Source organism: Lissotriton vulgaris, chromosome 1_1, assembly GCF_964263255.1.
Source record: "Lissotriton vulgaris chromosome 1_1, aLisVul1.2, whole genome shotgun sequence".
Classification (NCBI taxonomy): domain Eukaryota; kingdom Metazoa; phylum Chordata; class Amphibia; order Caudata; family Salamandridae; genus Lissotriton; species Lissotriton vulgaris.
In genome coordinates, this window is record NC_141685.1 from 1,675,981,129 (window position 1) to 1,676,008,013 (window position 26,885).

Below are 26,885 nucleotides of genomic sequence, written 5' to 3' on the forward strand. Positions count from 1 at the left end.
TCGATACAGAACCTGATTGACCCGTCAGAATTTGGGACTACAACAATAGGTGAGGACCAATTGCTTTGAGAGCTCTTTATAATTCCCATCTTGAGCATGCCATCGGTCTCAGTAGCAATCGCTTGTCTCCTAACTACGGTTATCCTATACTGTCTTTGTTTTATCACTTTCCCTTGGGTAGCAACCATAGCATGTTCTATCATGGTTGTTCTACCTGGTAGATCAGAAAAAATAGAAGAGAAAGGTTGTAGGACGTAATGAAGTGAATATTTTTGTTCATCACTTAATGAATCATTCACCACAAGCTGAACTAAGGTACAGGGATCCTGTTTTGGGGTCGAGGGCGCAAACTGGGTTGTTTTAGGAAAAGGGCCCAACCACGTCTTCAAGAGATTGATCTGATAACTATGTATTTTTCGAGGTGAAATCTGTACCTTATAAGTGGTGTTGCTGACCTTACCTACTACCCTATAGGGTCCCTTGCATTCAGACCTCACTTTAAACAGGTGGGTAGGAGAACTAGGACCCAGTCATTAATCTGTAAATGTCTCCATTTTTTTCTTCTATTATAGAAGGTTTTCTGTCTAGTCTGACTTTTTTCTAGGTGTGAATGAGCCAATTCTCATTACTTTCCTATTTGGGATTTTAACTCTTGGACATAGAGATTTCTGGCCTCATCTTCTTTTTCCTGCTACCACGATTCCTTTGTCATTTCTAAGAGAATCCTTGGTTGCCTGCCATAAAGCAGCTCAAAGGATGAACAATCAAGACTGCTCTGGACTTGGCTTCAGATGACAAAGAGGGTAAGAGGCAGAAGCTGGTCCCAGTTTTTTCCCTCGCTATTAAAAACGTTTTTTTAAGGATTAACTTGAGAGCCCCATTGTACCTCTCACATAAGCCATCCGTTTGGGAATGATCGACAGATGTTTTAATATGGGGGAGGTTGAAGGTTTTACACACTTGATCCATAAGGCTTGAGACAAAAGGGGTGCCTTGATCTGTTAAAATCTTGATTAGGAATTCCTATCTTGAAAAGAGTTCAATAAGTTTGTCGGTGATATTGACAGTATTGGGGGCTTTTAAGGGGAATGCTTCCAGGGTGTCAGGTTCCTCCACACGAATCCTAAGGGCTGTGTTGATGCTCAAAAGGGGCCCACTTCTGGACAACCCCAAGTCTGGAATTGGAGGAAAAACACAAACTTTTGGGGTAATCGAGCGGAAGAGGGAAAGGGTAGGGATTGCGGGGAGGGAGATCTGAGGAGACAGAAGAATACAGCATAACCACAGGTTTATAGTATTAAGTCTGCAGAAACATTGAGTGTGAAAACATGCATTAAATGATTCTCTCCCTTCCCCTCACCTGAAAGTAAAAAATAATTGGAGCCCAGTACATAGAAGAGAGCAGAGGGCAGCGGCAATATCACCTCAACATCTAGGATTGCAAGACAAAAGAACAGGAAATTATGTGAAGGAATTAGAAGGGTATATCCACATGGCAAAGTATACTTCCTATATTCCTTTTCCACCTACCATTGTGTTTTGAAGTGATGTCTGGCACCTAGCCTAGTTGGCACGTACCCTCTCAGAACCTCTCTCCTATAAGGAAGTCAAAGAACAAAAGCCAAAAGTTTGTAAGGCTTGACAATTGAGAACAATGAACAATATTCTCTTGTTTGTGTCTTGGTCAAGCAATTTGAATAAATAAAGAACAAAAGTCACCAAAACAGATATAGCCAAAAGATATGATCCAAGTAAATCTCCTCTTTACCGAACCCATAGGATTTATGCAATTGTTCCCATTAACCGTCCGGTCCAGCAAAGTACAGGTGAACTGGGGCTCCTCAACGTGAGACCTGGTGCAATCGATCCCATCTAACAGAGGGGATAACTAGCCTTGGAGCATCAGCGGACAATAGAGCACTTCTGCATGTGACCTAACTACTAGGTCTCTTCCAACAGAGGGGCTCGAGACTGAATTAGATTACCCAGCAATTAAGCGGCGTTACCTCCGAGAAGACCGGAGTGGCGTGGCGCTTGCCAACACGGGAAACATCAAACGAGGAAACCACCTCGAAAACGTAGATCTTTCAGAGAATTAGGCGATGAAAGAGAATAGTGCCATAAGCACTCTTACTGCCTTTACAAGTTCGTGGAAGCAGAAGTGATGCCAACAGCAACAGGAAACAAACCAGAATTATCGGCACCATGGCCATCGATCACCGCCGCTATATCCTTGTACCGGGTTGCGTGCGTGTCACGTGATGCGTGAACCGCAAGTGCTGCCGGGAACTGTAGTTCCTATCTTCGGATCGCCCAGATCATTGCCACAAAAGCAGGCAGTGACTACCGGCAAGGAATTCGTGACACAGGGAGCGAGTACAATAATCAACTACTATCAAAGCATACTGGCTCCCTTTCTTTGATTTGGGTAAAGGCCCAATAAGATCCATACCGAGCCATTCAAAGTGCTTCCCTATGAGTGGAAGTGGTTGCGGGGGTACAGGAGGGGGTCAGAACGGTTTCTTCAGTTGGCAGATTTCATACTCCTGACAACACTTCTTGATACTGGCATACATGCCAGACCAATAAAAATGTCCTAATATATTCTGAGTCGTTTTCATATCTCCTGTATGTCTTTCTATAAGGTGGGAATGAACAAAGAACAGGATCTGATCTTTGAAGATCAGGGGTACTAACAGCTGAGGTGGATCACCTTTTTATCCTATCCGTTAGAGTAGCCCATACTTAGTGCAAAACTGGGAATAAGCATCTCGTGGATCATATTCATTTTTTGGAGCTTCTTGCCATGCATTCTAAAGCGTGGGGGGTCATTATTCTGAGAGTAATGGAAATGTTTGTCTAAAATTCAGTGCTCTCAGGATATGAAACCTTGTTTATTTGTAGGCTCATGTTTTCTCTATTTGTTCGGTCTCCTGGTTTTTTATGTTGTTTAGTAACATCCCTAAAAAGTCTGGGCTATCTGTTCCTAATATGAGATCTTCAGGGAGATTCCTCAAAAAGCCTACTCTAACTATAGAGCTGGTACCACTAGGGTGTGGATGGAAATCTTGGCTACAGGGCAGGTCCTTACATCCCCATGGACACAATGGATATGTACCACTTTCCCGGGAAGAACCTGGGAACCCTGGACAACAGCTTGGCAACACCCAGAGTCTAAAAGTGCTGTGAACCACTTATCATTCACCTGCCCACTTACATAAAAGCAGGTTCTTAATTCCTCTGTATAGAGTATAGACTTGGGAATGTAGCTGACGTCCATTGGTGCTTCGGATGATTTCTTGTTGGGGCATAATTGAGTGATTTGTGCCACTCGCCGCAATCAAAACATTGAGGTCCTCTATATACGGGGCTTTTGGATTGGTAGCTCCGAACTTTCAATGGTTCACTTACAGTCTTTGTATTCTTTTTTCTCTGACTTCCCTTGTGTAGAGTTGAATCAATGTGTTTTCTTGGCTTCCCAAGGAATGGTTCGAGGTTGGGAATGGGAGAAAGTCATGGCCATATCCACAACTTGTTCTATAGTGAGGTGAGCATGTTGTCATAGCCAGTGCTGTGTGTCAAAGGGGAGAGACCCTAGGTACCGCCAAAACCAACCTCCACGAGGGAATGAAGGCCGTCGCCGATTGGATGAGGAGCAGCTGTCTGAAGCTGAACTCGGACAAGACGGAGGTCCTCATCCTCGGACCCACCCCCTCAGCCTGGGACGACTCCTCATGGCCGACCACACTGGGAACAGCACAAACACCCACCGACCATGCACCCAATCTAGGATTCATCCACGACTCCTCCTTCTCCATGTCTAAGCAGGTCAACGCCGTCTCGTCCTCCTACTACAACACCCTCCGCATGCTCCGCAGGATATACAAGTGGATCCCGACCGAAACAAGAAGAACGATGGCACAGGCTCTCGTCAGCAGCAGACTGGACTACGGCAACGCACTCTACGCAGGAATCCCAGCCAAACACCTACGACGGCTACAACGCATCCAAAACGCCTCCGCCCAACTGATCGTCAACGTCCCCCGCCGCAGCCACATCACCCCCCACCTGAGAGACCTACACTGGCTCCCCTTTGGCAAGAGGATCACCTTCAAGCTCCTCACCCACGCACACAAAGCACTCCACAACGCTGGACCAGCCTACCTGAACAGCAGACTCAGCTTCCACACCCCCACCTGCTAGCTCCGCTCCGCCAGCCTCGCCCTCGCCGCTGTCCCCCGCATCCAACGAACGACCTCCGGTGGCAGATCCTTCTCCTACCTCACCGCCAAGACCTGGAACATCCTCCCTATCCACATACGGCAGACCCAAGACCTACTCGCCTTCAGAAGACTCCTCAAGACCTGGCTCTTTGAGCAGTAGCAGCACCCCCCCCCCCCCCCTCCCCTCAGCGCCTTGGGACCCTCACGGGTAAGTAGCGCACTTTATAAGTACTCTTATTGATTAATTGATTGATTGATAGGTATTGCTCTAGATAAATGATATTCATTATCTCCTCTTTGCTATTTTCTGCTGTTAGTAATTTATCGGCTGCTGTTTTAAATTTTTTTTAAATTATTTTACTGTCATCACCCGGGACCCCTTTTTCTTTGCGGAACCTAACCCTATATGCCCCCGCGTCCATACCTAAGGATCCAGTATGATGTTTTTGATTTCTTCATATTGGGTGTTTCCAGTGGTGTTTGCTACTTGGTAGGTACCTTGAGCCTCTCACGTTAGAAGGGGGGGGGGCCAAAAGAACAGCCATTTTCCCGCAGGCCTTAGTAGCCCTTTCAAAGTTCAGAAGAAAAGTGTCTGGATCTTCTTCTGGTATATATTTTTGTAAGGCAATATTAGGGGAAACAGGATTGCTGCTGCGTGTTCCCTGGAGTCAGGAAGTTAGTTGGACCTGGTCTTCAGCAACTTTATTGATACATTCTACTTGTGGCAAAACAGCCTCTATAAAAATGTCCTGGTCAGCCTGGGCTGAGATTATCTGATGTTCCAGGGCCCATTCCAACTTTTCTTGACCTTTGATTAGTTGTTTCATAAGTTGTTAGTTGTTTGCTTGCTTTAAGTCCTTCTGGCGCCCTGCAGGGCAATTACTCCCTCAAACATAAGAAGTGGCACCATGAGTGTTATATTCACACACATCTCTTTTTAGGGAAGGGTGTGAGGGGGAGATCACCAAATGTCAGCCAACCATCACCAAGTGTTATTTTTAACGGTTATATTTATAGAGGGTCACAAGTTAGAGCGAAATCTGGTAGCGGGTGCTATGGTGGCCTTCAATGCAGTAAATAGTGTCTGCTCTGCAGGGGCTCGTCTTACACTCCCTCCCCTTCCCCATCATGGCCCAGATATGAGCACGTACCTATGTAAGACACATAAGACACACTCCTCCAGGAGCGTGATGGGAGCTTTCGCTGGGTCATTGGCCTCCTGGCCTCTTGCTGCTAGGTCCTGGTCCCTCCGGAGTCTTGTCTCTCGTTCCTGCTCTCAAGTTTTCTGTGGGAGAAGAGTCTCCTCCTGTCGGTATTCTCCCAGCAGCTTGTGGTTCCTCTTCATTTTGGTGTCTTCTCCTTCCTTGCTTTTCGTGTCCTCCCCTGTCGGTCTTTCCACATTTTCTATTGGTTCTCTGCCTCCTATGATGTCTTCTTTGGAGGCCGGGGAATCCCTGAGGTTTCTTGAGTTAAAAGGAACCACGTCCTCCAAATGGTGAAGAGGCCCAAGAGAACTAGCCATGTTCCGCACTTCCTGCTGTTGCGTGAATTCTGCACATACACAGAACTATGCGCAGGAAAACAGGACCTCTGTGTATCAGGGATAAACCTTCCTACCACCTTAGTGCCCAAAAATCCCAAAACTGACTACCTATAGTATCTCATTCATTCTCCTAAATAATCATGAAGCTACAAATGATTAGACAACCCAGAACACAACACTCACGACTCTCTCAGGAATCGCGGTAACAAGACGTACCCTTTCGCTCACTCACTCGTACTTGTCCACAGTAAGCATTGTCAGCGTCACTGTTATAGTTTAAAATGTTTATTTTAACTACTGTGCTCTATGATGCAGTATACAAGCCACTACCAACAACAAATTGCATAAACCTAAAACAGTTAGCATTGTTACAATTCGATAGATTATATACAGTTAGTGAAAATAAGGCCTAACCACCCTCCCCTTGGTAAGAATATGTTATACTATATAAAGAAAGATCTCTGGCTTTTGTCAGCAGACCCCATTCCTTAGTGCCTAGATTGCATTTCTACATCATAGGAACAGCATAGCTCTTCTCCCTGGAAAGGTCCCTCTCCAAGTGTGTCTTAGAACAACATGTATCCCTATAATATCAAAGCATGAGTTTCCAGCAGCGCAGCTGTATTAGCATGTTTTATCTAAGTGCTAGGGACTGACCAGAACAGAATAACAAGAGGTATTGTTTATTGACCTTGCACATTGTGTTCAGACTAAACTCCAGGAACTAGCAGAGAACGCGAAAGCAGACAGTTCTCATGTGAAAGGCACAAACAGAATCTTGCAATATAAAGTCATGTACTAATGTGCAAGAAAGCAGCATCATGGCAGTAGAGCTCAAGCTAACTTAGAAATGTCGACAATGACCCTAACGGCCATATAACACTGCGTCTTCGCTGATAGGCTGAAAACAAAGAAGAGGGCCAACATGGTGAGGTGCAGACCAGTATTCTTCATCGGTGTCTATCAATTCGGGATCAGAATTGTGTTCCTCCTGACATCCTCTTGGGCTAATAATACTAGGTGAACTGGGCTGATTGCCCATTACCATCCATGATTTGCACTACATTTCTCTGGCGTCATACCAGCAGCAAGGGGATTGAATAGGTACTGATTTCCTCATGCCAGTCCCCATTATGAAAATTGCTCCCTATACTTCCAAACCTAGGTTGCGATACCTGTGTCCAACCAGGTGATGGTCGTAAATTAATTTCCTTGTGTTGATGGGTTGGGCTTGAATTTAACTGCTTCTATGTTGTTGGATCTTATATGGTTGGTCCCTTGTAGTGCACCTGTCAGCATTAATATTGCACTCCTGTTTAGAATGTCGTGCTGACCTCTGGTTTTATAAAGGAATATAAATTCCAGCCTCACTGTATCCTGCACATTGTTTCCTGCTCCTCGTGGATGGTCCTTATTTGTGGACATTTGTGATTTCAGCAAGTACGTCTTTGCCTATTGAGGGGAAGCTGATGTGGCGAGCGTCATGCCCGGGTGGGCTGTTCGGTTGGATGAATGGTGAATCACAAATTTCGTTGTTTACCAGCAGCAAAACAAAACAATTGATGGATGGAATGCTGAACAACTTCCAACACACACACATCCCGTAAGAAATCTGTGCTTAAATCCATCGTTGTTCAGAATTCCGTCCATCAATTGTACTTTTTGCAGTGTTTACCAGGAAGGCAGATGAATTGATGCAGCGGTGATCAGTTGGGCTAAGTGGATGTGAACAGTCCAAGTTGGGTACATCTTGCAGAATTGATGCTGTAGCTGATTATGATGATACAGTTGCGACGTCTATACCCTGTGAAAGTGCTGATGAAGTTGCCTTTTTAACGGAAGTATCATCTGGGTACTCTTGGAACTTAGTAATTGCTGGATCTTTTAAAGTATATGTTTGGTTACTGGATAGGACCCAAAATGGCACAATTGCCTTCAAGTAGTCCTCGTTGGACCAAAATATTGGGTATAGTGAAGAACGTAGGTGTGTTTCCTGTTCTTGAGAAGAATCTTTCCCTATCTTCTCTTTGTGGGGGCTGTAGTGTGCTCTGTTTTGCAAGTTGTTGTTGCACTTTGCGGCAGTTGCTCCTATGTTGTTTCTTGCTTTTCTGAAGCACTTGTGCTCCCTCTTTGAAAGGGATCTTCATGGGCCCGATTGGGAGCAGTCTGAATCCTGCTCTTTTTGTGGGGATGGCAATTTGTCAGCTGAGTTGTCAATGCTCAGATTACATGGTTCCCCTTTGAGTGATTTTGGCTTGTTCTTTGGGTCGATGCATTCGTTGGGGTCGTGCTTGTTACAATATGTGTTTGGCAACCCTTTGGGTGGTTTCTTAGGTTGCTGATGTTCCCTCAAATTCATGACCAATATCTGCGATTTTTGAGATGAAGAGATGACTTTGAGTCCTTAACTTCCTCTAATATTTCTGATAAAATAGTTGGAACCATTGAGAGGAAGTCCAGCGTCTATGTATATTGGCAAGACTAGTAGGATGTAGCTGGATCTTGTTGTACTCTCTCTCTGTTGTCTGAGTCCTGCCGCCTGGCTCCGGTGACTGAGCTGGGGCGAATCAGGCTGTGAAAGAGCAGATGCAGGAGGAACTTTCTTGCAAAGGTACCATAAGTGTAGAGTGAATTAAAAGTGTGTAAGCGGCGCACCTTTTGCTTTCCTTGCTGTCTAGAAATAAAAGTGTTTGGCCGTAATTCTGCCCTCATCGGTGTGCTTGTAACCCTCCACCAACTTCAGTTGGATCACTCCGCCTATCATTGTGCCGCACCACACTGACTGTCATCACCGTCCTAACTCCTGAGCTGCGCCAGTCTGACTACATTATGGGTCGTGGAGCCGGCATTGCATGATAAACCGAGCAGTGGTCGCTTGCCTGTCCGGCACGGATTAATTAAGGCACCAACCAGCCATGTGTAGATCTGCTGTGACCAGCCATCACTCGTTGCGGAGAGAGAGAGAGAGACCATTGTAGGTGCTAGGCCCTTGCTGCTTATAGTCAAGTGCGTGCCTGGGCTAGGGATACTGTAGGCCTTCAATATTTGATGACATAAAGACATAGGCATGTAATTTTGGCAGTCTTTGCAATGATGGTTTTGTAAGTTTGGGCATGCACACTGCGCCCGCACTTTCATGTGTATTGTTATTTATATACACTCACACCCACCTGCTGAGATGACAGATCTTTAAAATAAAATGTAGGTTTTCCTAGTAGATTATGACAGAAAGTCTTAATTTTATTAAAGACACGGAGGCAAGTATTATGCTCTCTTATCTTACCTTTATTCCAATAGCAGCCAAGATAAGTACTAAAACTACAGTTTCCAGAGGGCCGAACAAACCACTGGCCAATGGGAACACTCAAAATCACAACATCATAACCAATCAGGTCGTAGCAACAGGTATATCATCAAAACTGACTGCGAACAGTCTTCTTTTCGCTGGCGAGCAGCTCAGATAAAGTCAATAAACAGAGGAACAATAGATAACACAGCACAAAAAGCCAAAGTCCAGGAAAAAATCTCTTAACCAAAATCCAACCAGGTCACTCAAACAGCAGAATTCACTGTGGAAGAAGCCGGACACGAAGAAGAGGCGCCACGAAGAAGTGAAGGACACTCTTGCAGATTATGAATCCCATCACGAAGATGCAGGATGCAACGCTGAAGCTGCTGTAGGGAGGGAGAAAAACACAGATTAGAAGTGTTGAGGCGGGATAATACTCGCCTCGGTGTCTTTAATAAAATGAAGACTTTCCATCATAATCTACTAGGAAAATCTACATTTTATGGCAAGACCAGAGGCTCCTATTATGCTTCTTCAAAGCATATCAACAGCCAAAGAAACAGCAGAAGCAACCGGTGTGCAATAAAATATTTGGAATACATTGTCGTGAGACCAATCTGCAGATCTCAGAATGTCCTACAAGCAAGAGCCTGCCCAAAAAGCTTTGGAGGACATGGCTCCCCTGGTGGAATGGGCCCTGAAGACAGAGACGTCAATGCCCGCAAGGGATATGACTCAACGAACCCAACAGGCCAGAGTAGCAGAGGGTACAGGAAGATGGGGTTTGCAGAAGGAAATGAGAAGTTGAGAATGAGTGGACGTTCTGAGATCAGAGGTTCTTTGCACGTATACTTTGAGGCATTGACCTACACATAGCTTAGGATGGGAAGGAAAATAAGGATAAAAAACAGTGTTCAAGTTCATCTTAGTACGTTTATTAACTTGAAACAATACACCTGTAGGAGAAAACTGATGAGAAGAAACATCTAGTGCTTTAACATCTGAAACACGTTTGATGGAAACAAGACACAGTAACATGGTAAGTTTAGCAGATAGCATTTTCAGACAAAAAGAGCGAAATTGTCTGGCCAATTAGAAAATAACTTAACAACCAAATGGACATCCTATAGATAAGAACACTTAGCCAACGGAGGTTTTGAAAATCGTACTCCTTGAAGAAGACGGCAAATGAGAGGATGAACACTGACCGGCTTGCCATCTATAGGGCAATGATTAAGGGAAATGGCTGATCTGTACAAATTGACCGTTCTATAGGACTTACCTGCAGTGACTTCGGAAGCCAGAAAATTAACCACAAAATTTAGAGCCTGAAAAGGGATCGATATGTCCTTCCAGACACCAACTTGTCCATAAAGACCAGGCAGACTTGTAGGCTTTGGAGGAACCTGGGGCCCAGGCTTTGCTGATAAAGAGAGAAGCCTCTTGCGAAATGAGGAGGTCAGGAGGGGCAGACTGGAGACTTTCCATGCTGACAGTATCAAGGAGTTGTCCAGGATCAGACTGTGAAGATGACCCAAGGGGTTCAGAAGCAGGTAGTTGCAAACAGGGAGGAGGACCGGAAAGTTCACCGTCATCTCTAAAAGAGACGGGAACCAAATATGTGATTGCCAGAGGGAACTACTATGACCAGGGAGGTCGATTGGCGACAAAACCTGAGAAAGTACCCTGTTGATCATGAGGAAAGGAGGGATAGCATAATTGAGATGAAGGGACCAGTCCTGGAGAAAAGCATCCATCGGTAGGGCCAGCGGGTCCGGGCTCCAACTGAAGAAATGAGGCAATTGGGCGCTGAGGCGAGAAGCAAAAAGATCGACATGAAAAGGGCCCCACTTTTGAGAAAGAAATAGGAAGACGGATGGAAGAAGCTTCCAATCACTGGAATCTCAAAGATAGCAAGAATGCCAATCTGCTATAGAGTTGAGATCTCCAGGAAGATACTCTACTTTGAGTGGTAGTTTGTTTGTCAGACAATACTCCCAAAGACTCTTTGCTAGCTCTGCTAGAGGTTTGGACTTTGTGCCACCTAGATGGTTGATGTAGCAAACCGTAGAAACATTGTCCATACAAAGGAGAATGGAACAGCAAACCCTGTTCTTCGTGAGGCTTTGGATTGCAAAGGAGCCTGCCAGCATCTCTAAACAATTGATGTGCAATTTCGACTCCTCACGAGACCATGTACCGCCAGTCGATATTGGTCCACAACGGGCGCCCTAACCCGACAGGCTTGCATTGGATTCTAATACAAGATCTGGGGCTAAAGTGAAGATAGTTCACCCATCCCAAGCATCTAAATGGTTGATCCACTATTGGAGCTCGACGCGAGACTCCTGATCCAAAGCGATGAGGTTGGAGTAGGCCAAACCTTGGCGAAGATGCCGGATCTGTAGACGTTGAAGGGCACGATATTGACAGGGCCCTGGAAAGATGGTCTGGATGGAAGCAGAGAGTAGACCAACGATCCGAGCAAGGGATCTGAGGGATATCGTAGAGGTCTGAAGGACGTGATAAATATCTGACTTAATGGTCGAGACGTTTGACTGTGGAAGAAGAAGAGACGCCGTGGAAGAATCCACAAGAAAACCCAAGAATTAGATGCGCTGGGAAGGAATGAGCATAGATTTTTCGATATTGAGAAGGAAACCTAGATCTGGAAGCAGAGACTGAGTGGTGTTCAAATCTGACAAAAGATTCTGTTTGTCCGTGTTCAAGAGCAGAATGTCGTCTAAATAAATGATAAGCCTGATCCTGAGGTATCGAAGGTAAGACACCACCTGTTTCATGATTTTTGTACAGCACCATGGTGTTGACGATAGGACGAACGGAAGGGAACAAAATCAGAAGGTTACGCCTAACCATTGTAATTGAAGGAACTTAGAGTGAAAGCGTGAATAGGGATGGTAAGATATGCGTCTTGTAAGTCTATCCGGATCATCAAGTTGTTTGGGCGAAGAGTATCTCGCAAATGAATAATGGTTTCCATTTTGAAGTGTCGATACACCAAGAATTGGTTGAAACATTTTAGATTTATAACTGGACGCATTTTCTTGTTTTTCTTTCGGACAAGGAAAATGGAACTGAGAACCGCTGAGGGAACTAGAGGGGCAATCTGAACGGCCTGTTTTTGGAGTAAGTTTTGGACCTCTACAGTAATTAAATGAGACATGTCTACTGAAAAGATTAGAGGAGGAGGGTAAACTGTTTGGGAAGGTGGCGCGTAAAACTCTATCAGATAACCTTGGTAGAGTCTAGGACCCAGGGATAGAGTGCACCATTTTTGGATGAAGAGTTTCAAACGACCTCCCACTGGGAGAAACAAAGGAGGACCTACCTTGTTGGTTGTTGTTGTTGTGGCGGAGGTTCTTCTGTCAATGACCTCTGAACCCACGACCTGTTTGTGGGTAGAATTGAAGTGTGTACTCCTGGTAGCCTGTGTCGAAGGAGCCTCTGGAGCCTTGATTTGGATAGGCGCGGCCGGTAGAGCGACTCCTGCCTCTGCCGGCACGCCCAAAACCCCGAGTTGAAAATACTTTTTTGATAGATTGCTGAGCCTTATCCAGAGAGGCAAAGGTAGTGATGAATTTGCTGAGATCTTTAACAAGGGAGTCCCCGGACAAAAGACCGTCTGCATTAATGCCGGGATCTAGAGGGGCCAAATTAGCTAACGTAGGATCCCGTTTGATAAGAAGCCCTTTGCTGCATTTGTGAGTAATAGCTGCATTGGCGTTGCCTAAAATACAGAAGGATCGTTGGACCAACAAAGAAATATCTTCAGCACTCAAGTCATGTCCCTCCAAGTGAGCAGCTTTTGCCAGGACAAAAATGCGAGCCAAAGGGCCCACAATATCCAAAAGCTTGTCCTGGCAGGTGGACAATTCTTATCCACCCCTTTGCGGGGGTCTTTGCCAAACTTAGAGAAAAACTTAAGAAGAGGCTGGTCAATAGAAGGAGCAACAGTAATGTTGCATGGTAAAGAAGGCTTGGGACATTCAGACTTTAATTTAGAACGGGCTGATTTGTCAAGGGGAAGACAAAGTCTGGCCGAAATATAATCGACAACAAGCGAAGCCGGGAACTACTCCGTGGAGTTGGGTTGATGGATGGTGGAAGGAAACTAAATTAGAGGCCTAGCAGAAGGCAATAGACTGTGTTGGTAGTGCTTAATTTGAGCTGGTGGTTGCAGGAGAATCCCACGCCCACCAGCACTAATTTTTGGGGATTGTGTCTTATTTTTACTCAACAAACTTTCTTCCAGAGCCATAGAGAAAAAAAACACAAATGGGGGAAAGCAGGCCGAGAAAGAATGAAAAACAATGACAAAGAGAGAAAGTAGGGTTGAAAAAGAACCTGCCGGAGTGAGATAAAGAGTTAGGGAGTGTCTAACTGTGAATTAAAGAGGCATGAGGGAGAATCAAGACTACACAGCCTTGGTATTTGGCAGCTCAACTTTCGATGGCTCTAGCCACATTCTATCAAGGTTTGGTCCCCAGCACTTATTCTTTTACAAATTGAGCTTTGTCAATAATTTGTTCGTTGGACTGGTCAAACGGGCAGAAAAGCATCTCCCCCTTCACTTAGGAGTATCAGGGGCCTTGCCCAATAGGGTGGACATTTGAGCTCATCCGAGGCTGCGGCTGTAACCCGTCCTGTAGGAGGGGTCTGCCTAGGAGATCTCCTGGAGTCCCCATGTCACGGTGCTTGAACCTCCTACTGGAGACCTTTGATGGCTTGACGCCTGCTCCATGGTGTGTACCTGGGCTTAGACCACAAGCAGGGTCTTATGTGCCTACCCATGATTGACTTTGCTGCAAAATTGAAAAGAGTGCTGCACCCGCTTGTGTTCGTGCCATATCCCACACGATTGCATGGGTGGTGAAATCTTTGGTGGTTTCAACCTGGAAGTTCCATTGGCAAAGGAGGGGAAATTGTTGACTTCTGAGGCTGATTTTAAAAACTCAATTATCTTTATTTTTCTTGAGCCCAATAAATTAGTGCGGTTCGTTTCTATTGTCCTTTTGTCTGCCCTGTTTCTCCCTTCTGGTGAAACCAGATAGAGGACCTCAGAGTTGCCTGTAGGCTTCACATTCCCTGTGCCCCCATACTTTTTGGTTGGCTTTTTTGCTCCACAGGTTTTTCCCGATCTCATTATGGGTGATAAACGATGGCAGAGATTTTGGGGAGATGAAGAGACAAATTAGAGAGTAAGATTGGATGGCTTAAAAGGCTGGAGGGCGATCAGATTTGGAGAACAGGTCTCCTTTGGAGTCTGTCACTACTAACCAGCCAAGATCTCCTGTTGGATGGAGGTCAAATGGTAGTGCTGAAGAGACCAGGTAGAACAAAGAACTTGATGTTGCAGTGGTGATACCACCACTAGCACAACTGCCACTAGTACTGATGGTGCAGAAGGAGCTGATGATGACACTAGTGGCCAGCATTGTTGTGTGGGGGCGGGAGAGCTTACCAGGAGTTGCAAGCGTATCCGGATCGGGCCGGGCCACTTCTGCTCCTGAAATTCGGCTCAACCCTCAGCAACGGTCTCTAATGCCATGATGCACCCCAAGGCCCTGAGATGCTGCGCCGCACCAGTCATGACCCACAGATTCACCCCCACCGCCAGGCCTCCACCGCTGCCCCAGCTTCTCGGCAGCAGTTGCTTTTGCTCTGCTTCCCCTGCCCGCTCACCGCTCTGGGTCCGGAAATCCTTGGGTCGCCTTTCACTGGCCCCGCTGACCGCCTCATGCCTCTTGCTGGCCATGGGTGATGTATGGTGGGGAGCACCCAGAATAGGGCTGTGAGGGCATGGGGGGCTGCTGCAGCATTGAGGGGTATGAGGACGGAAGGAAGGTTAGAGCTGGTGCTGTGGCGCGGGTCTTTGGCACTTGCTGTACAGGGCTTACGGGGCTAGCAGGCAAGGGCGTCTCCTCCATAATGACGGAGGAGCGCCGCCCCCAAGCCCATGCCAGCAGACAATAAATAAAATGAAAAATAAAACTATGTTAATATCATTTTATTTCTGCAATATAATACCTATAGGGCTGGCCGGACCGAGGAAACAACAAAAATGTGCACTCATAAGTGCACATTTTTGCTTGGCCAGAAGTCCTAGGCCCCCCAAACACACGTGAGTACTTATGTTTCTCCAACCATGCTGTGTTACATAGCAGGACTGGAGAAACAGCACAGGCTCCAGTGCACCGTCTGAGCAGCAAACAAAGCCGCTCAGACCAATCCTCGTGCTGCTCTCATGTTAGATTAGCATCTAGGTTGGGTGTGGAGCCTGTTCTCCCCCTCCACAACCCACCGACCTTCCCATTTACAGCCGCCCTGCTAGCAGTGTGACGGTTGCCACTAAGTTGAGGGCCTTGGAGGTTGATGGGACACTGCTTACATGCCACTGCGTGAACATCCAGCAGTGACTGAGCGCCTCCAGCGCGGCATCGGTTCAGCATTAGGAACGCAGTACCTGCAGTGCATGGAAATGTTGGTGTCGAGTCACATAGCCATTGGTACAGAGGGTCGTCAGGCGATGAAGGGTCATGTGTGTCAGCACATCAATTGCTTTATGAAGCTAGGGAGAACAACATCCTTTAAGGATACTCATTCCAATGCATGGTTCCTGGCAACTCTTGTGTTGTACTTGGGCACCCGCTCTCGTCCAAGTTTCCATTCATCCAAATTTGGAATCCTCCAATTTTTTTTCAGTCCCTCGTTTTTTGGGCCTTTGTTAGGACCATTTACAGTTCCTTGGTTGCCTCTCTGCATGAATCACATTTTCCTGATTCCTGCTGCATCCTGCATCTGAAGGTCCAATCAGGTTTTTCTGCACTCTCAATTACTTCACCTGTTAAACCTGAGTTTAGAAGGGAAGTTTGGTTTTCTGTTTTTGTGAATGTATTTTTCTTATATATACTGCAAGTGTTGTGTAACTGTGCTGTTATATCTTTGCCATCTTCTTGGCTCCCACTCAGTACCAGCTGATGGCGTGGATAGCTGTATTCTTTTTAAAATGTTTCACTAACCAGTGTTTTTCCGACTACCTTTTCGTTTTCGCCATGGGCATAGTTTATTATATTGTATATCTGTGTTGCTCAGGATTCAAACCAAGTGAATGTCATGGTGAAGGCCCAATTTACTATCAAGAGGGCTTAGAACCAAGAAGACGAAACTGATACACACCTAAAATGACCACATGGTAAATTAAACAGGTAGTCCACTCATCAGCAGTGCTCCAGCTCAACTCATACTTCTGAAGCGACCGGTAACTCTCGTAATACCATTGGAAGTAACCAGCCACTGGTAACAAGGGCATAGGATTGGCCTGGCTTAGTTACTCTATTTAATTTCATTCAAAAAGGCTTTATTCGGTGTAAATAAAACAAACACCATAAAAGCATACTAGTACATCAATAAAAGAAAAACATACACATATTGCATCATAAACCATAATCAAAGTTAAAATCAGATTTACACAGTCAGCTTTCAACGAGGTTTTCAAATCAGTATAAAATTAATGAAGTATTAATACATAAATATATCACAAGGCGAAAGTACAAATTGCCGCCAAATATACAATAAAGTGCTAGTGCTTAAAAAACCTAAAAGTATATGAAAACATATATGAACACATTTATAATTACAGTTATTAATCTTATCTTTCATATAACAGTACATCCAAATATGCATATTATTTTCTCTTCCTAATAGAGAGTTGTACGAAACAAATGACAGAACTTATAATTTTCGCATTATCCAAGTCACGAATAAAATTAAAAGCATTCTTATAATTAAAACGTCTATTTCTTCAGAACAGGGGTTTTAAGACTTATTTCCGGATGCCCATATAAAAAGGACAAAAAAGTCTGAAATGCAAAGTTGATTGTAAGGTTTTACCGTCACATGGGCAGAGTGGTAATGTGTGGCACCATTTTTTAGTTTTTGGAAAAGCAATTAAATAATGTAGGATGCCAATCCTTAGCCTCGTCAGATAAAATCTATGCCGTGTATTCTTTACCAGTATCAAGTATAACTGAGTGCCCCTCATAAGCGGGCGTTCACAGTAACTCGCTATACTCTTTTTTTGGCAGGCAGTCCTTACCCGTTCCTGCTCCATTGCGGTTATGTATCTTAGTTTTAAATCACTTTTACTATAATCCTGTATAATTATGGGATTAATCTTATCCACATTTACTTCGTATTTCATTAAAAGTTAAAAAATATGCTCCAGCCATGGCATTTTAAAACTATGGTCAAGGGCTAGGCAATCCTTTATTAGATCTTTTGTAAATTCAGTTTCTTCCTTTGCCCATATTCCCGGCTTAGTTACTCATAAGGAAACCTTTCCAGTGTCGGATTGAACCCTGTGGAGGCCCCTAGGCAGTCGAAATTTCAGGGGCCATCTCGTAAATTATCTCCTAATATGTTTTTAATTCTATCAACCAACAATTTTAATGAACCAATTTTATCACACAAAAGTAAACACTAACAATTATTAGAACATTGGAATGTTGGGAGATCCTTTGAAAACAATGGAGTGCTCTTGGCTTATAATGGCTGGTATAAGCCTGGAGATCCAACATTCCAATGTTTCTTTGTTCACAGCTCTGGCTGTGAACAAAGGCTTCAGGGAGCTTGAGGGGATTCCAATCCCCACACGCTTCCAAAAGTCTTTGTTTTTTTTGTTAGAACATTCTGTCCTCTAGTGACAGAATGTTCTAATAGCCGTATAGCCCTTCGTAGATGGGCTATACCGCTATTAAAGTCCCTCTCCCTTGTTAAAGGCCCTCACCTTCGGCTCGGGGCCATTAACGCTGAAGAGGGCCTTTAATAGCCGGTATAGCCCTCTACGGCGGGCTATAAGGCTATATTAATGTTATTAAACAAAAATTAATCGGAAACAATTTAAGAAAGCCTGACTGTAATTTTCTTTCAAGATCAAATCAATATAGCCTTATAGCCCGCCGTAGCAGGCTATACCGGCTATTAAAGGCCCGCTGAATCGTTAAAGGCCCGAGCCGAAGGCGAGGGACTTTAACGAAACAGCGGGACTTTAATAGCCGTATAGCCCTGCTACGAAGGGCTATAAGGCTATTAGAACATTCTGCCACTAGAGGGCAGAATGTTCTAACAAATTAAACAAAGGCTTCTCGAAGCTCGAGGGGATTTAAATCCCCTCGAACTTCGAGAAGCCTTTGTAGAACATTGGAATGTTGCTCTGCGGGCCTTTACCGGCCCGTAGAAGCAGGGAGCACTCCATTGTCTGCAATGGAGCTCCCAACATTCCAATGTTCTAATATTATTTTTATCCTTTGTCGCGGGCCCCTAAAATGAGTGGGGCCCACAGGCCGGTGTCTACTTTGCCTATTTGGTCACCCGGAAATGGACCTTTCAACTAAGTGCCGTTGTTTATCGGTACTTCCGGTAATTGCAATGGAAAGAAGCCTCCACCTATGCAACCAGTGCTTTGAATGGGCTGGTACTCACCGGTACTGAGTACCGGCACTTTTAAATTTTCGCGCTTGAGTACGGCACTTCTCTTTGTCCAAAGAGAGTACCGGTACTCATGGACATGTAAGCCAAGCTCAGTGAAATTGCCATTTACAAAAAAGTGCAACACAGCTGACAACGAGTGGGTCCGCTTTCCTGAAGCACTCTCATCGAGTGCTAATCTCCCCTATTAATGTGTTAACTGAGCCGCAGCCCGTGGGCATTCATTCAAAGTTGGCAGGAAGTTTGGGAGGGGCCAGACTCACACTGTGATGCCTGACGCAGTGTCCACTCAGGCTCTTTGTACTCCATAGCACTGTAGGTGTGAGAGCAGAGCCTGCTAACAGGCATATCTCGTGACTCTCTGGAAATCGAAGAGGCAGCTTCCTGCTGGCATAGCAGACTACAGCAGCACTTGTTTGCAGCCAGACTGAGGTGGAAGGCGGCGATAGTGATGCTGTAGCACAGCAGGTGGTATCAAGGTTTAGTAATGAAGTGAACAACTAATGTACGCGTTTCTAAAATACATGTACTGAATGCCCTGTCTGCGTGCATGAACGCTTAAATGATTTAGAAAAGGGGGTGGTGATGAACAGAGTGTCTGAGTTAAACAGACCACTCTTACCCAGTCCAAAGATCAGGGCTTGATCCATCACTGTTATTTATCTCACTGCCCCATCCCAGCTCAGAACCTGGCTATATGCAAATCAGTCCGTCCCTGGCCCAGTGCATCATGGGAACAGGGCAGACTAAACTACCAAGCCAATTCTTCACCAGAAAGGAGACAAGCTACCGGGGACCGGTTTCTGGCATTTCAGCCTTCTTCGGCCCGGCTTGCTTGAATCCTGATGGAGCAGTGAGAAAGGGACTCATGTCTGAGTATACCCTGCCACACCTATTGTGGCCAAAAACGATTTAGAAAAGGTGGTGGTGATGAACAGAGTGTCTGAGTTAAACAGACCACTCTTACCCAGTCCAAAGATCAGGGCTTGATCCATCACCGTTATTTATCTCACTGCCCCATCCCAGCTCAGAACCTGGCTATATGCAAATCAGTCCGTCCCTGGCCCAGTGCATCATGGGAACAGGGCAGACTAAACTACCAAGCCAATTCTTCACCAGAAAGGAGACAAGCTACCGGGGACCGGTTTCTGGCATTTCAGCCTTCTTCGGCCCGGCTTGCTTGAATCCTGATGGAGCAGTGAGAAAGGGACTCATGTCTGAGTATACCCTGCCACACCTATAGTGGCCAAAACCGATTTAGAAAAGGGGGTGGTGATGAACAGAGTGTCTGAGTTAAACAGACCACTCTTACCCAGTCCAAAGATCAGGGCTTGATCCATCACCGTTATTTATCTCACTGCCCCATCCCAGCTCAGAACCTGGCTATATGCAAATCAGTCCGTCCCTGGCCCAGTGCATCATGGGAACAGGGCAGACTAAACTACCAAGCCAATTCTTCACCAGAAAGGAGACAAGCTACCGGGGACCGGTTTCTGGCATTTCAGCCTTCTTCGGCCCGGCTTGCTTGAATCCTGATGGAGCAGTGAGAAAGGGACTCATGTCTGAGTATACCCTGCCACACCTATAGTGGCCAAAAACGATTTAGAAAAGGGGGTGGTGATGAACAGAGTGTCTGAGTTAAACAGATCACTCTTACCCAGTACAAAGATCAGGGCTTGATCCATCACCGTTATTTATCTCACTGCCCCATCCCAGCTCAGAACCTGGCTATATGCAAATCAGTCCGTCCCTGGCCCAGTGCATCATGGGAACAGGGCAGACTAAACTACCAAGCCAATTCTTCACCAGAAAGGAGACAAGCTACCGGGGACCGGTTTCTGGCATTTCAGCCTTCTTCGGCCCGGCTTGCTTGAATCCTGATGGAGCAGTGAGAAAGGGACTCATGTCTGAGTATACCCTGCCACACCTATAGTGGCCAAAAACGATTTAGAAAAGGGGGTGGTGATGAACAGAGTGTCTGAGTTAAACAGACCACTCTTACCCAGTCCAAAGATCAGGGCTTGATCCATCACCGTTATTTATCTCACTGCCCCATCCCAGCTCAGAACCTGGTGCTCCTGGGCCTGCCCATAGGTCCGCCCCCTAGCCCTACCCCCAAGCCCCTCCCTCTAGTCCACATCTATTTGGTGAGTACCTGCACTTATTTTTTTTCCATTTAAAGCACTGTATGCAACTGTACTTACTAAAAGTGATAGTAAACCTACGCCAGTAAAACTCCGACTCTAAGGGGCTGCCTTGTATGCAGCCACTCCAGTAGTTACAGCAAATCTCTTGAGAGGAACATGACCCCTTGATTTCCAGGGCGGCGCTGCTGACCCCAAAGCCTGGAAACAAGGGAGACAGAAGGAGCTATCAACTGAAATCCAAATGTATTGTAGCTTGGCACAGGCGCTCGCTTGAGGGTAAGCTTTAGTGCGTGACGTAAATCGGGGCAAATGGCAGCAAGGATTCACTTTTGCATGTAAAACTTACTTTGCACCAAAAGCTGGCACGGCTGCAGTGCCACAAACGTCTTGCGATGTGCAGGGCCAACCCCCCTGCTAATGTATACAAAGGGAGGATGACGTGCATGAAGGGGCCATGGCTGGCTCACAGAGGTCACGTTTAGTTGCATGAATGAAAAGTGAGGAGTTTCACAAATGGGTTAATGAAAAGGGCTGAACAACTGTGGTGTAGAGTCTGAGGGGAGAGGAGGTAACTTTTTTGGTGAATGGTGTTTTATCTTTCATCCATGTAGTAGAATCTAATACAAGTAAGTGTCACCTTACATGACACCCCCTCAACACACATCATGTAGCCAAATAATGTAGCCAAATAATAGATGAGAGAGTGTAATGATGTTTGGTCAAAGTTGTGCCATGGTTGTGTCCAGTGGTCGAAGTGGGGAAAAAAAGTAGGGGAACTCTGGGTGGAGAATCAGGGGGCGGGAATAACCGAAGATTTAATCAGTGGGCGGAGTCAGGGGTGTGGCTAGAAATAGCAAAACATACCAATTTTGAGTACGTTTAGCATTTCACTGACCAGTTACAGCTTATAACGTTATTTAATTAAAAAAATGGATAAACATGTTTATTTGAGGTTTAATTCAGGAAAAAGCAAACACTCATAGGGAATACAGGTTTATGTAAAGCGGGTGAAATATAAGCAGGAACAACATGTTACCTTAATGCTTTTACTCTCATTGTTCAGAAATCCATGATTATTTTTTGTCTCAAACATTGAGGTCATGAATACAGGGCTCCTCCTGTACATATGTGTTAAGCAGGGTTCAGAAAAGAATGGGGCTCTTCAGGAGAATCTAGACTCACGGAAACCCACAAAGGCTCCTTAATATTCATGTCAGACAGCTAGCTGCTCAATCATAATATAGCAAAAAAAACAACTGGTGGACAGAATGCAGAACAATATCCTACATTCACCCCAGTACAGAGATCTCGGCTTAAATCCATTGTTTCTTTGCTCACTATGCCATTCCAGTTTGGCCCCAGCCATATGCAATTCAGTCTTGATCCTGCGCCCAATGTGAACAGTACAGCCTGAACTGCCAGGCCATATGTATTCAAGTGTCCTTTCATTCGGGAAGTGAACACAAAGCAGGACCCACTGAACTGTGCACGTAACATATTGCTCTTTGATATGCATGATACATGTTATTTACAGCAGGCATATTACCCCTCTGCACTACCTTAGATGAGTAAACCAGCCACTAGACAAAACATGCTCCCATCTCTCTTCAGCAGGTACATTGATCACCAAAGTTATCTTGGCACTTGTATTGTTGACCGAAACCTGCTGAAAATACAAAGAACTTTGCAGAAAACTCCTGCACTTGTACAAAACCGGTTCCACCCAAACTAAACTGGTCCCCTACCCTTCCAGTCGCCCTGGGAAACGCCTGCTCCTGCCCTTTCACTGCTCCTGTCCAGTCAGTACTCCTGCTCATGCTCGATCAACACTCCTGCTTCATCAATCCCTTCTCCTGGCCCGTCACTTCTCCTGGCCCGTCACTTCTCCTGCCCTGTTTACTGCTCCTGCCCAGTTCACTGCTCCTGCCCTGTTCACTACTCCTGCCCTGTTCACCGCTCCTGCCCTGTTCACCGCTCCTGCCCTGTTCACCGCTCCTGCCCTGTTCACCGCTCCTGTCCGTTCCCCACTCCTGCCCGGTCACTGCTCCTGCTCATGCCTAATCACTGCTTCTGCCCCGTCACCTCTCCTGCCCCGTCACCACTCCTGCCCGTCACTTCTCCTGCCCATCACTTCTCCTGCCCGGTTACCTCTCCTTCCCTGGCGCCTCTCCTTCCCTGGCGCCTCTCCTTCCCTGGCGCCTCTCCTTCCCTGGCGCCTCTCCTTCCCTGGCGCCTCTCCTGCCCTGTCGCCTCTCCTGCCCTGTCGCCTCTCCTGCCCTGTCCCTTCTCATGTCCTGTCACTTCTCCTGTCCCGTCACTTCTCCTGCCCCGTCACTTCTTCTGTCCCGTCACTTTCCTGGCCCGTCACTTCTCCTGTCCTGTCACTTTTCCTGCACCGTCACTTCTGCCCCATTCACCTCTCCTGCCCCATTCACTACTCCTGCCCCATTCACTGCTCCTGCCCTGTTCACTGCTCCTGCCCCGCGCACTGCTCCTGCCCCGTTCACGGTTCCTGCCCCGTTCACTGCTCCTTCCCCGTTCACTGCTCCTTCCCCGTTCACTGCTCCTGCCCCGATCACTGCTCCTGCCCGGTTACCACTCCTGCTCATGCCTAATCACCACTCCTGCCCCATTACTTCTACTACTTCGTCACTTCTCCTGCCCCGTCACCTCTCCTGCCCATCACCTCACCTGCCTGTCATGTCACCTGCCTGTCACTTCTTTTTCCCGGTCATTTCTCCTACCCTGTTGCCTCTCCTTCCACGTCACCTCTCCTGCCCTGTCGCCTCTCCTGCCCCATCACTTGTCCTTCCCCGTCACTGCTCCTGCCCCGTCACTGCTCCTGCCCCGCTCACTGCTCCTTCCCCGCTCACTGCTCCTTCCCCGTTCACTGCTCCTTCCCCGTTCACTGCTCCTGTCCTTTCACCGCTCCTGCCCGGTTACCGCTCTAGCTCATGCCCCCTCACCTCTCCTGCCCCGTCGCCTCTCCTGCCCGTCACCTCTCCTGCTCCATCACTTCTCCTGCCCCGTCATCTCTCCTGCCCCATCATCTCTTTCCCCGTCACCTCTCCTGCCCCGTTACTTCTCCTGCCCCCTCACTTCTCCTGCCCCGTCACTTCTCCTGCCCAGTTACCTCTCCTGCCCAGTCACCTCTCCTTTCCTGTTGCTTCTTCTGCCCCGTAACTGCTCCTGGCCCGTCACTTTTCCTGCCTCGTTACATTTCCTACCCCGTCACTTTTCCTGCCCCATCACCGCTCCTGCCTGTTCACTGCTCCTGCCTGTTCACTGCTCCTGCCTGTTCACTGCTCCTGCCCGTTCACTGCTCCTGTCCGGTCAGCACTCCTGCCCGATCACGGCTCCAGCCCCATCACTTCTCCTGTTCCATCACTTCTCCTGCACCGTTCACTGCCCCTATCCGTTCATTGCTCTTGCCGGTTACCGCTCGTGCCCATGCCTAATCACCGCTCCTGCCCCTTCACTTCTCCTGCCCCATTACTTCTCCTGCCCCGTCACCTCTCCTGCCCCATTACTTCTCCTTCCCCGTCACCTCTCCTGCCCGTCACTTCTCCTGCCCGTCACTTCTTCTGCCCTGTCACTTCTCCTGCCCGTCACTTCTCCTGCCCGGTCACCTCTCCTACCCTAGTACCTCTCCTTTCCTGTTGTCTCTTCTGTCTGGTCACTGCTCCTGCCCAGTTCACTCATGCACAACATTGACAAATTATACAAGGTGGCAAGTTCCCCACAGTACTCTGTTTGGGGCTCCTCTGTCACCAACTCCGATCTCACTGGCACTTGATATGCTAAAGTCAGAAGGGGGCGCATTGTCATTCCAAAGGGGATAATCTGCCTCAATCAGAATGACAATGGGCCTGCCCTCGAATGGACTGGAATAATTTTTAGAAGTAGGGGCACGCCATGCCCTTCCGTTCCCGCCCACTTCTTCCACTGGTTGTGTCTTGTATACATTTGCCAGAAAGTCTTCCTTTACTCAATGCCGGATTTACACATTCAGTTTCCCGGTGTGAGGCTGGTTGTTAATCAGCTCTGCACTCCTAAACTCATTAAGAGGAGCTTCCTGGGGTACCGCGGCTAATGAGAGTTTTAGCGAGAATCACAAACGTCAGCATCCTCAAGGTAGCCACCATGCAAGCTTTACCAGGGCAGAGAAGATGATTTATGACAGCAGTGAGAAGCCATGCATCATTTCTCCCAATACTGCCGGCTTCCACCCTCCTTCTTCCTTCGATATTTCGGCTGTTAGCAGAGGAAAACCTGATTTCTACCTACATCTCAGGGTTGATTGAAACGTCCGCTGCTTGGGTTTCCAAATCATTTTATCAGCATGAACATCTGCTGCCAGGGGGAGATAAACTGCTCCATATATATTTTCGCTCTTATCTCCACATGTACAAAATGTGAAATACAGTTCCAATGAACCCATTTTATATCCATCATAACATTCAGCATTCTAGTTGACATCTCTGGAAGAAGGAAGCATGCGCGGTGCCACTGAGGTGTGGATTTAGAGTTTGGCGGAAATGGGACCGCCCTAAAACGCGTCAGATGTCCCATCCGACCTGTCTCGTTCATTATTACGAGTGTCTGAGTTATTTGTGATATGTGCTGTAACGTCTGGACCACATACAGCACAGTAAGGAGTTTGCGGCTAATATCTCACTCAGACAGTGTCTCCTGATGAATTTCGGCTGGTCAACAGTGGAAAAATGCTAGATAACTATGTAACGTGCCACTGAGTTATTTATCGCACCCCATAAAATGCAACCCATCGGAGTCAGAATTTATCAGGTCGAATGAATAATATGGCCAAACACGTGGCTACTTGTAATGCCGGCTTTAGAGTGTATTGATGTCTATACACACTAAATAGGATGGACTGGACTTTGCCAGTTTTTGGGTGAATTCCCCACAAGTGCCAGCTTAAATCAGATCCCAAGCCTTAAATCCTGTGATGACAAAGTGTCTATTCATTACTGTAACGGGGTGTTTAGCAGACAGTGGTTTAAAGTTTAACTTAGCCAATACACAATGTAGAACTAGTCTGCCTGCAACTGTAGAAAGGATACCTTGACAGAGGAGGCCTTGTACTTGGGACCAGTGCAAGCTGCAAACCCCAGAGGCTATGGTTTGTGGTTTTAAATCAGTGTCATTAGTAACAGATTCAGCATTTTATTTAATATTTCACCATTTGCCTGCAGAAATAAAACAAGCTTTGATAAGGCCAATAGATCTGGTGTTCGCAGAATTTTATTAACTTTGTCAATGTGTGGTCACGTTTACATTTTTGAAAACCATTATTGTTGGGAAAGCTGCTCTCGGTAACCATTAACAAAAAGTTGGCTAAAAGCAAAACAATTTTTGGTCCCAAAAACCATACACTGCCTGGATATTTCTGGGCACTGATGGGAACTACTTTGTGGGTGGATGTGCTCCTTGTGAAGGAGAGGAATACTATTACTGACAGTGAAGCTATCCAGTTGTTGAAGTTGGCTGTCCCACTGCCCCATGCTGTATTCTGTAAAGGGCACAAGAACATCTGAATGACACAGTACCAGGCCAGTGGCTAGAGAGGGCTGACTGAAAGCCTCTAGAAGTAAGTATGTACATGCAAGTTTAGTCAAATCATAGGGCCTCAGCTAATGCCATACCTATAAAGTAAGAAAAAAGTTATTCTGAAACTTCATTAGGAGAAAGCTGATAGTAGAAATGGGAGAGCAACAAATCTTTGAAGTTATTAAGGGGGGGCATAGGGTTGTTGCTCCACCCAAAAGAGAACCACTCATTGTTGTGCTGTTCATTGCCTTGTACATACAATTCTTATTCCCATGGGTCTTTCGCACCTTCACTTTTCAGCTGAGATGGAGCCTCTTCTTCAGTTTCACCCAAAAGAGTTATCTAGCAGTGATTCATGAGAATTCAGGCCAGTGTTTCAGGATATTGACAGTGAACATAATTGCTAAATTGTAATCATCCGACTAATCAGGGGTTAGCCTTAAAATCTGGCGTTTGTCCTTCATGGACCATCTATCCCCTATCAATGCTATGGCCTACAATGGGAAACTACCATTACAACACAACCATTACATCACATATGGCATTACAATGCATGCTATTACAATGCAGAAGGCATTACAACACAATTTTAAGTAATGTTTTTG